We start from the raw sequence: 12,292 nt of genomic DNA on the forward strand, positions 1-12,292 counted from the left end.
CACTGCCTGGCAGCCAGCAGAGGGGCTGTGGGAGGGAGAGGCTGAGGAGAAGGCAGTAGAAGGGACACAGACACCTCTGAAGGAGTTCACCATCTCTCTGAGGGACATTTGCAGATGTCCTCAGGGTGGTTCATTCTTTACCTAATTTGATGTCGAACCGCGGCACCTACCAGAGGCCTGGTACAGGGGAGGCACAGATAACTACTTCCTGATGGAAAGAATAAATGAAATCCACTTTGCTTGGGGGGGAACCCACGGGGTTCCCTATGTGTCATGGTTCATGGAATCATGGAACCCTGGGATTCCCATCCAGAAACCTAACCCCCAATGGACTCCAGGAATCCCAGCACTGGTCTTCCGGCCAGCCCTCCCCCTCCCAGCAGGCCTCTTTTCAAATGCAGAGTGAAGATGGGAGAGAGGCTTGGTCTGGACTGCAGACAGCAGGGAGGCAGGGGAGGGGGGCTGAGGGTGAGAAATGCCCTGACTCTGGTCTAGAAGAAGGGGTTGGTGGGGGCCGGCCCTCTGGTGCAGCCAAGAAACCCATCAGACAGGCGTCCAAACGCAGGAGGCCAAGACGGGGCCAGCTTCTCCGCAGGCCCACCTCTGCCTAGAATGGCAGGCTGCCCCTGGTGGTGCCCACCTGTCTTCCTGTGCCCAACTCAGCATCTCAGCCCTGCTCCTCCACAGTTGGGCCCACTGGATGCCCTGGGAGTCGGGAACCCCCTCTCCTTTGACCTTTCGAGGAATAGAACGTCTGAGCCAGAAGGCACCTTGGCAACCTGCTTGCCTGAGTCCTTATCTTCCACTTGAGGGAAACTGAGGCCAAGTAAATTTTTAATCCTTCTCACATGTATTTATATTTTATTAGAAATTGTTTACAGTTGTGCTTAATGCAAAGGAACCAATCGCTGATGCTGAGTCTTGTGACACCCACAGGGAGTTCATTTTTAGTCTTTTAGGTGCATAGGGGAGGGACAAAGGGGGGAAAAGACTCCCCTACTCTCCTATCTCTGAGCAAAGCTGTCTTAGCTTCCCCAATGTCACTCCTGCAAGTCCCTGAGCAAATGCCCAGGGGTATGAGCCAGAGGCCTGGGTTAATTAAGGGCAGCTTAGATTGAGGCTGTTCATTTTCTGCTGGTTACTTCACTGATCCTATTCTCTATGTTCCTCCAATAACTAACCCCCCACTCCCTGCCCCCAGCAGCTAAAGGGTCGGTGCAGAGGAGATGGAGGGTACACAGGCAGGTGATTGGGCCTGGCTGGACGGGAGGGTGTGCACATAAAAAGGAACAAGCTGAGATGGGGACTGGGTAAAGGACAGGAAGTTCCAGCAGGATGGGGAGGGGGATCCTTAAGGGAGCTTGCTGGAGAGCAGTTGGGACAAAGCTCCACTGCCTGGTCACAAAGGAAGGCTTCAAGAAGTCATGGCCTCGAACAGCAGAGTGGTTACCAAAGCCAGTGCCACGAGGTGCCTGGGGGGCTGGCTTATTCAAACCTGGGGTTATGCCTGAGAACCAGTGAGAAAGATCCTGGTTCTCAAGGACTGTTAGCTGAGATAGAGTGGGAGCCTGGCTGGTCTTGGGGTGGGAGGTGGTGCTGGGGAGGGGTGGAGAGTGTCAGAGGAGCATGACCAGCCAGAGTGGGCTTAACTGGGTCTGACTGGGCATACAGTTGGGGGACAGAGCACTCAGCAGGCTTTTGTGGGCCTGGGAGTCTGGAGAGGAGCCTGCAGGAAGTAAGAACTGGCATTCAGAGCCAAGCATCCAGTGTCTGGGGCCTGGAGTGCCAGCTGGGCAGAACTGACCAGCCAGACTCAGCCTGAACCGTAGACAGAGACTAGGTCACCTCCCTGCAGGTATTTGGTCCTTTAGGCTTTGTCAGATCCTAATAGCCAACCCATGCTTTCTGGCTTGGTTGGCTCAGCACAGGGTCCTGCTTCCCAGTAGACAAAATAGAGCTGCCTCCTTTAAAAAAAAAAAAAAAAAGGCTTTGATTCCTTTGATGGCAAAGGCAACAAGAGGGGCAGCAATATAAAGGGCTCTGGGCTTGGGGCATCTCGGCTTATTCAGCAGCTCTGTGCCTTTAATCCTATATGTCTGTGACAGGGACAACATGGAACACCAGCCAGAGCACTGGACTAGGAGACTTAATCCTTGCTCTGCCATGAACTGGCCATGGGATGCCAGGCAAGTCACTCCCCCTCTCTGAGCCCCTTTTATCTGCAAAATGATAGAACTGGATTAAAAGACCTTTAAAGTTCCCATTGACTCTCTAGTCCTTTGTTTTAGGGCAGTTGACAAGGATAGCAGGACAGCAGAAATGACTTCAACAAGAGTGAGTATGGGAAATATGGGTTCAAAATCTTAAACACAGAGTGGGCCCGCCCACTGCTGGGGTTCAGAGGTGTCTGAAGAAGTGGTAGGGTGGGTCCTCTAGCGTGACAGACAGAGGAACTTCCTGGAAGAGACCTTATCATAGAGGAAGGAGACAGCATTGCAGCATCTCTGTATGATTGTACAGGTTGGGCAATGACAATGCTAGACAGTACCATTCATAATGAAGACTCAGGTAAGCATGACAAGCTTGGCCAAGCAATAAAGGGCAAGTTGTCAGAGATGGGGGGCTTTGAGGACTGCACCCCTCTGCATGGCCACCATACACAGTGCCACACTCCATACACTGCACAAGTCCAGGGATGTCATTCGCATACATCATGGTGGAGCTGTGCTTGGGTATCTATCTCTTGGTCTTGTCTCTCAGCACCCCTCTTTCACTTGGAGCACTGGCCGCACATTTGGGCATTTCCTACAGTTGGGGTTGAGGCAGAAAAGGGAAAGTGGGGGTTTCCTTGCTTTGCCACAGGATGCCAAACGCTGTCAGCAGATCCAAAGACCTGGTGCCTTAGGAGTTCCTGGTGCTCGGTGGACACAGAAGTGCAGGAGCAGAAGGCATAAGTGTAATGGTTTCAGTGGAGGTGGCCTCAGTGCTAGAAGACAAGAAAGCCAGTGCCTGGGTGAGCCGTAAACACCCAAGGGGCACTTTTTGTGGACTGAGGTCCTTCATTAGCAGGGGCCTGCCAAGGGCTGTACACTCCTGTGTCACTATCCTCGGAAGGTGGCCTTAGAGCTCTCCCTCAGCGCAGCTGGCTTTCCTCCCTCCGGTGGTCCCAGCTAGGCTCACCCTCTCTCAGCAACTAGGAAAGCCTGTCTCCAAGTTTAATCACCCCTGACCTGAACACCTGTCTGCTCCATGCAGCTTTCTTCCATGCCTGTCCTCCCAGCCACTTGCCTGACCCTCTTTGTTCCTTTCACAAAGGGAGTCATGCGGGGGAGACAGCAGTATTGGTTTGTGGGAGTCACAATCTGCCTCAGGGGCTGCTTTGTCACACTGTATTGTATCATCTGGCCAGCGGGGGCTGTGGTGACGGTGGCCCCTCTCCTGGGACAGGGCTTCCTAGAATCCAGAGCATTTCACAGTCTTCTCTATTCTTTTCAAAACAGTGAGTGTTGCTGTGCAATACAGATGAAGAAACTGAAGTTCAGACTGGAGACTTGATGACTCGCTGAGATCATGAGGCTCCTAAGTGGCCATGTGGGACTCAACTAAGCCCTTCCCAGAATGCCAGAGCACCCTGCATGGAGAGGTGGCACCAGGGACCCTGTGTGACTTGGGAACCTCTAAGGGGCAGTGTAGCAGAATGGGAAGGGAACTGGCTCGAGCGCTCACTTGTGCTACCTGGGGCAAGTCCCTTCACTTCTCTGAGCCTTGGTTTTCTCATCTGTAAGGTAGGCTTGGTCACATTTGTCGGCCTCATGGGGTTGCCATGTGGCTTAAATAAGATGGTGTGAAGGTAAGTAGAAATTGTGCAGCTCTGTTCCATCATGAGTCCCCTATGACCTCCTATCAGCTCATATCTCAGGGACCACCTGAGCTTCTAAGAGGCATGGGATTGAGAGCAGTGTGAATGGGACACAGAACTGCCCCATGGGGGCAGGTGGGAGCTAGGAACTCTTAGATCCACCTGTCCTTGGCATGGCCGGCCAGCTCCCCCTGAAGCTTACCAGAGGCCACACAAACAACCAGACCCAGAGCAAAGGTGCTGGGGCAGAGGGAGCCTTTGTCACCTGTGGGAAGGCTTGTAGGTCACCCGAGGCTTGGACTTGGCTCCTTTAAGACGCTGCCCCTTCCTCCAGAAAGGGGGACAAATGATGGATGGCCTGAAGAGGGAATCGAATCCACAAGAAGAAATGGGATGGAGAACTGACCAGCTGGTCAAATCTCCAGGAGATTGATGGGGACCATCTGAATAGAGAGTCTGCAATTAGGGGCCTAGCAGCCAGTGGCTGGGCTCCCCAGAGCCTGTTATATGCTGCCCTGCTCCCAGAGAAGAGAGAAGTTCTGGCTGGAGGCCTGGTACCCACTCCCACCCTACCCCCTCTCTAGGAGGACTGAGAACCCTTCTCTCTTGCCTTCTCCCACCCCATGGGACTGACACTTTAAGTTGTGCCCCTGATAGAGCTGAGAAGGCGGGGGTGTGAGGGTGTACTTCTATTGCCACACCCAAATGCTGTCACATTCTGAATGTCCCAGACTTGTCACTGCTGGCAAGTGTGGACACCTTTATGTCACTGATGGTTTGGGTCTTCAGGGCCTCCTCCTGTCCCCAGAAGGTGGGACTGCAGGAGAGACAGCCCTATTACACCATCAGCTCCCTTTCCAGGAGTCTGGACTCAATACACCCTCCCCACTAGTTCATAGCACCCCAAGAGGAATGATAGAACTACTTCAGTAGGCTGGGGTCCTCTGAGGGGCGAGCTTGGACATCACTCACATGGGGAATCTTCCTAAGTAAAGGGACAATCTGAAGGACTCCTTCTGTTTTCAGGGGTCCTCCCAAGGCTAGGCTCTGGATTGACTCCCCTGAAGCAGCCCAGCCCCAGCCCGATCAGAAGTGTTGGGGGTGCTGGGGGTAGGGGACAGTGACCCAGGGTCCAGACCATTCTTCTCCTTGGCGGCCAAGCATGTGCTTTGTGCAAGTCTCTGTGCAGTCTCCTGCTTCATCCATAAACATTCTGGCCTTTGCTGTTGGGGTCTGAAGCCCAGAGTGCCAGGATGCCAGCTCTTCTGGGCACCTGATTTGCTGGGCCTAGTAACACCAAATTAAAATGCCAGGGAACCTCCAAGAGCTTCAGACTGGGCCACTCCTGGCCCTGGTTGGGAGCCATGGCTCTAGAGAGCCATAATCTCCTGAACTCACTACTTGCCCTAGACAAAGACAAAATGAGACCTTCTGTGGGGTGGGGTGGGTAGGTTGTGGAAGAGGAGAGAGCTGAACAGCTGATACATCTTTCTCAGGAATCAGGGAGAGCTAAACTGAACCTTAGAGGCAGGCAGCCCAGCTGTTGGCTACGTAATTTGGGGGCCTGACTCCCCACTTTGTGCTAATCTGCTTTGAGGCACTCTGAACAGGGCAGGAGAGGGTCCCCAAATATCTCCCCCATATAATCCACCATTAAAGCTTCGCTCCATTTGCTTATGAAAAGTTTTATCATTTCTAAAGGCCTCCCTTATAAAATGCAAATACCTCTATAAAACAGTCATGCCTTCAGTTCATTATTGGGCAACATCTCAGTTATTATCATTTTAGTGGGACCTAGATAACAGCCAGAAATTTGGTCTAGAAAGAGGTATCAGTGTACATGTGTGCATGTGTGTGTGTGTGTGTGTGTGTGTGTGTGTGTATGTGTGTATTTGGGTTGAAGGTGGGAGATTTATTTTTCCATTCATTCAACAAGTATTGATCGAGCATGGGGGAACATGCTAAATAGTATTTTTGGTCCTGGGGATGCAGAGTGAATGGAAGACGTGAAAATCTGCCCCTGTGGCATTTATATTCTTTTGGGAGAGGGGGACAATAAACAAATAAACAAATGAAATTTATAGGATATCAGTTTGTGCTATGGGGAAGAATTGAGAAGGGAAGGGGATAGGATTATGACTGGAGGAGGGGCAAACCTCTAGGTCTAGGCTTGGCTTTGAGAAAGAGCTGACCTCTTGGCCTTTGCCAGCACTGAGACTAGTCAGGTGTGTGAGTGCTGTGGGACCTGCCGTCTGTGCCCGCCCGCCGGCTCCTCCTTCACCCCAAGCCCCAAGATCCATAGAGCTCTCAGGTCCTCGCAGAGAAGACTGTGGGGAGTCAGCCCCCTGGCAGACCACCAGCTGGAAATGTTCCTGGGGCTGGCAGGAAGAGGAAGTGAGTGGGGCTTGCTAGCTCTGGACCAGCCAAGATCAGTGAGGAATGTGGTGCTTGCTCACCTCGCATGGCTCATTACCCAGCCCTAATCTGGGCTATTTATCTTTTTTTTTCCATACCAAGATTTGGTGGGGATCAGGGGAGCTATGTGGAGTTACAGGGGTCACTCTGCAGCAGAAAGCCAAGGCTTAGGATAGCATTGCAGGGGTGGGCACAGGATAGGTGGGCAAGGGCTTATTTCAGAAAGTACCTAGTTTCCTTCCCACACTCCTTCCTCCCCTCCCTCCCTTTGCCCATTTCTCCATTCACTTTTCCCTCCCTCATTCCATCCTTGAGGGTCTTCTCTGGCTAGGTAAGGGGGCAGAAAAAAAAAGCAAAAAGTCCTTGACTCAAGTTGTCTAGTGGGGAGATGGGGAGAGACTCAAGGTGTAGTATGTTTAAGTACTCAGGGATCTGCACACATCATACCAGAGTATGGGCCTGACTCATGGAAGGAGGCCCGACTCTACGTGGGTATGATGGAAGGCTTCCCAGGGGAGGTGATGTAGCAGCTGCACCCCCAAACTGAGAGGGGAGAAAAGGATGCTGCTCTAGGCTGAGAGACTGGCGAGTTGGATTGCTGTGCTTAGAGGGCTGGCTCTGGGCCTAATGGACCCCCTCTGTCAAGAAGGAAATTTGAGGAAGGCCATAGAAGGTCCAGTGGGCAGGGCAGGGAGGGCGCCTGGAGGAGTGGCATGCCTCAGAGAGCTGAGCTCCTCATGGGCAGACATGGTAGGATCACGGGACGCTGGCTCTAGAGAAGTGGAGGGACGATTCACTCCAATTCGATCCAATCCAGTCCCTTACAGATTATGGAAACAGGCCCAGAGGCCCAGAGAGCTGCCCAAGGTCCCAGAGCACCAGACAGGCAGGCTTCCCTCTGGGGGCTCCTGAGCATGCTTGCCCTGTAGCTGTTGTCAAAGGACAGCAAGAGCCAGTGCCAACCGAGCTTCCAGTGTGCCAGACGCTGTTCTAAAAACTTTCTGTGGATTAGCTTGGGCGTCTTCACAAAACTCCCCAGAGGTGAGTGGGCTGTTACTTCCCGATTTTTCAGAGGAGGAAGCAACTTACTCCAGGTCACTCTGCTAGTGTGAGAGAGCAGGGGTTTGAGCCCCTAGGGCTTTGCTCTGGGGTCATACTCTCCCTGGAGGTAACGTGGGGAGGTGGCCTGGCTGCCCCTGCTTGAGCACCATGCTGGCATTGGTGGGCTGGTCACAGTCCCAAACCCTCCATGCTGCCCCCCGCCCCAAATCTTCTCAACTCCCCAGTCTCCCTCTTGCTTATGATTTTTGCAGACTCTCTAGCAGAGATGGGCTGATAGCTATTGAATAACCGGCTCTGGGGGTGGGAGATGGGGAGGCCATTGTTTCTAGCATTTGCTGATTTACATGGTGTAAATATTCCATGTGGGGCTATTTCCCAGCCATCAGTTTGACGTCAGTTGGCTTGAAGAACTCCTGAAAATCTTGCCATCGGCTCTCGATATGGAAAACTCTAGCGTGCCGCAGCACCAGGCCCCCCCCCATCCTTCCCCACCCTGCCTGAACCCCCCCTTTCTCCCGTCTCCTGCTTCCTCACACTCAGCCTCTGATTAGACTAGGTTCACATAAACGGGTATGATTTGAAAGTTCTCATCTTGGGAGGTTTGAAAACGGTTTTATTTCCTCTGCTCAAAAAGAAATAATAATAAAAGATTCATGGAGTGCTTCCCACTATAATCATTTCCTGGAAGGGACCTTAGTGATTTAGTTCAAATCTTGGTTTAATAGATATGGAAAGTCTGCCCCAAAAGGAGGGACCGGCCCAAAGGCACGCAGCCTGTAACTCCAGAGCCATGGGGAGAAGCCAGGTCAGGCTCCTGGTCCCCTGGCTGTTTCTCCTGCCACATCTCAGCACCGTTCTGGCTTCAGCGGGGAGTGATTCATGACAGACAGTAGAAAAATGCAGGATGAAATTTGGCTTTGCCACATACCAGCCTATGGCTTTGAGCCAGTATCTTAAATGCTTTGAGTCTTAGCTTTATCATTTTAAAATGCCGATCTTATTAATACTTGCCTTCTGTATCTCACAGGGGTGTTGTGAAGACCAAAGGAGATAAATGGGTAGCAAAGTACATCTAAGGGAAAGAAATACAAATAGCTCTTAAATGTATAAAATGATGTTCGATCTCACTCAGAATAAGAGAAATACAAATTAAAATTACACTGATAAATAATTTTTTCACCTATCAGATTGGAAAGAGTCCAGAAATTTGAAACACGCTCTAATAGTGAGGTTGTAAAGAAGCAGGCACTCTCATACTTCTCATGGGAAGATAGATGGGTATAACCTCTACGGAGGGCAACTCGGCGATGGCTGTCAACATTATAAATACATGTATCTTCTGACCCAGCAATTCCACTTTCGGGAATTTATCCTACAAATATATTTGCGTAAGTGCAAAGGGCCTGTGTTTATGGCTATTTGTTGCAGCCTTGTTTTCAATGGGAAGAGATTTGAAACGATGTAAATATCCATCAAGAAGAGTCTTTTTAAGAGACTCTGGTTCACCCAGGGGAGGAGTATTATGCAGTTATAAACAGGAAATAGAAAGCGGGGTTTTGTATGATGTATAGGACATGCTGTCAAGTGCAGAAAAGCAAGATATTGAACAGTATGTACAGTATGCTGCATTTTGTGTTTAAAAAAGGTTATAAGAATATTTGCTTGTAGGGTGCTTGGGTGGCTCAGTCAGTTAATTATCTGCCTTTGGCTCAGGTCATGATCACAGGGTCCTGGGATCCAGCCCCACATGGGACTCCCTGCTCAGTGGGTATTCTGCTTCTCCCCCTCCCTCTGCCCCCTGCCCTGCTCATGCTCCCCACCCCCAAATAAATACATAAAATAATTAAAAAAAAAGAATATTTGCTTGTGCCTACATAATGAAACTCTGGAAGGATCTCTGAGGAACCAGTAACAGGTGGCCACTTGTGGGGGATGAGGTTGGGATCTGGATGGATGAGAGATGGGAGTGTCAGGGAGAGTCCTCGCTGTTCGCCTTTTAATATGTATTTTTAATGTTTTGAACCAGGTGTGTGCGTTAGCAATTCAAATATGTGAATAAAACATGGCTTTGTAAAGTGCAGAGCATTGTGCAGATGCTAGTGACTTGGGCCATCACTCATATAAAAATGGGCTAAATGGCATGATAAGGACCTGAGTCTGCAGGCAGGCAAAAGGAGAATGCTTGGGGGTTTGGGAGAGGGCAAGGGCAATCGCAGTGGGGGTCCTGGGGGAAGAGCGGTCCTTCGTGTTGCAGGGGAGGTGGCTGGTCAGTGTGACATGGTGGGCCTAGGATTGTGAGAAGGGCTGCAACCCCCGTCCAGATTGGTCAGATGCGTGGCTGTCTGTCCCAGCAGGCTGCCTCATGCATGACATTCAGTGTGTTTGGGTAATCACCAAGCCTCCATGTTTCACTCAGGAGCTCTGGCTTCAACGCTCTAGTGGAAAGAGGCGTGCTGGGCCGAGGAAGGCCCAGCCGTGTGCCGGGGCATGAGTGCAGGAGGCTGTGCATCCTCTCACAATGCTTCCAGTTGGGCCCTATGATGATCACCATTTTACAGATGATGAAATGGAGGCCAAGCATAGAGGCCAAGCACTTTATCAGAGGACGGTGGTGGAGCTGGGCTGTGATTACAGGCGGTCTGGTCTGGCCAGGTCCTCCCAGCCGTATGGGACGCTGCCTCTTGGAACCAGGCCCATGACTTCCTTGCCTGCTCGGTGCCATCTCCCCAGCTCTTTGTCATTTCTTCCCCTGTGCCTAGGTTAGAACATCATTGCCAGGTCAGAAAAGAAACTCTTGATTTCTGTGAGGTGAGGACAAACATCACTTGTCTGGAGGGCCCCTTCATTCCTACTGGATCTTGTGGGTACCATCTGTGGGGCTGCTGAGTCCCGTGTCCTGCTGCTTCTGTCTCTCCACTCCGACGGGCATTGGGGTAAGGATGGAAGACATTAGAGTACCCCCTCCCCCTTATATCTCTGACATCCCAGAAACAAATCCTAGCAGACAGAGGCCTCTTGTCAATTAGAGCAAGGCAAGGGCTTTGCTATCTGTGGCAGGATCTAACGGAGAGGCGGGGCAGCCTGGCAAAGTGAGAGCATCATGTCTCCAATTAAAGTTGTGAGGATTCATCTTCTAACTCAGCCCCCCTCAGAAATTGACATTTATTAGGTTGTCAAAGCTGATTTTTCTTCCTGGCCCTTTCCTGCCCCCAACTCTGGTGTGTGTGTGTGTGTGTGTGTGTGTGTGTGTGTGTATGTGTGCATATGAACATGCATGTAAATAAATACCTGTATTTTGCTTTTTAAAAGCTAAAATGTGGTATTTATCCCTATCAGAGATTCAGCTACCTGATTCCTGATAGAGTAGAAGGCAGCTACCCTGGGGGCAAGAGCCCCCATAGAGGGACAAAGGGGTCTGAGATGATGCTAGTCCTATCATCTGGGGGGGAAGCCAGCCTCATGTGGAGCCAGAGTTTGCCCACAGTGTGATTTTAGAGGTGCCCCATCCCACCACCCTGAGAATACCTCTCTTCCACATGCCACTGAACGTGGAATTCCTCTACTGGGGCATCATTCCTATGAATTTATTCATCCCTTTCCTGGGGTCTTTTTCAAAATGAAATATGAGTCTCTAAGAGGGGAATGCATTAAGTCACTAACATCCCAGAAGCAAAGAATCCAGAGCCGGAAGAGATTCTAAAGATGGTCTTATGTTCTCTTGTAGAGAAGAAGCTGAAGTCTGGGGGGTTTGCCCAAGGTCACTCAGCATGTCAGTGACAGTGATGTGGCCATTGCCTAGATCCTCTGACTCCAAGCCCAGTGGTACCTGGTTTATCAGATCAGTCTTCTTCCAGGACAAGAGGGAGCCTGGCCATATGTAGGCCCCGACTCCTAAGTGAGGGAAGGCTGACAAGGCCAGAGTGGGTGGGGTGTGATCGAGAGAGGGTGTTGGAAGGCAGGACCCATATGAAGACAATTTTGCCGATGTGGTATTTCCTCCAATCCTATGTGCTGCCAGTTTCATGTTCTTTATTTTGCATGTGTGACGAGGGCTTCAAAGGCAGCTGTGCAGTGGCTTGCTGGCCTTGGCCCTCCCTGCGAGGGTACGTGCCAAACTTCGATCACCATCCCCACCCTTGCTGGTTTTGCCATATTTTTGTGCCACTTTTGTTAATATGACAATATTTTTCTTTAAATGAACTCATTTTAAACTTAATCTATTTAAAAACAAAACTTTGTTTTACTATTGTGCAAGGAAAGCCAGTTATCACTTGCCAGAAATAGATGGTAATCATAAAAATAAATATAATGAGATCAAAACAAGGTTATTAAAATTTAGTTAGGTGCCTTTCCTGCCAAAAGCTCTTAGCCTGAGGACTGTTTTTGCTTTGTCAAAAGGAAAATTAGCAAGTGTTGGAAAGACATTAAAAACCTCCGAGCCCCAGATGAGAGCTTCTTGAGGTAACCGGGATCTGTGTTAACTTCCTCAGGCTGCCCCAAACGGGGAGGCTTAAAGCAACAGTAACTTGTCCTCAGTTCTGGAGGCTTACAGGTCTGGAGTCAAGATGTTAGCAGAGCCGTGCTCTGAGCACTGTAGGGGAGTGTCCTTCCTTGCTGCGTAGAGCTTCTGGTGGTTGGCTGGCAACCTGGCTGTTCCTTGGTCCACAGCCGTGTCACTCCAGTCTTTGCCTTCATTGTCACATGGCCTCTCCCTGTGTCTATCTCACAAGGCCATCTTTTTGTAAGGACGACAGCCATTTGGATGAGGAACCCACCCTAGTCCACTGTGACCTCATCTTAACTAATTATATGTGCAAACAAACTTATTTCCAAATAAGACCACTTCCTGAAGCGTTGAGGATTAGGACTTCCACATACTCTTTTCTGGGGGGTGGGTGCAATTCATTCCATGATAGGATCTTTGAAAGAGAATTGAAAAGGGAGAGCTTTTTCATC

The sequence above is a fragment of the Canis lupus genome, chromosome 25 (genome assembly GCF_003254725.2).
Source record: "Canis lupus dingo isolate Sandy chromosome 25, ASM325472v2, whole genome shotgun sequence".
Lineage (NCBI taxonomy): Eukaryota > Metazoa > Chordata > Mammalia > Carnivora > Canidae > Canis > Canis lupus.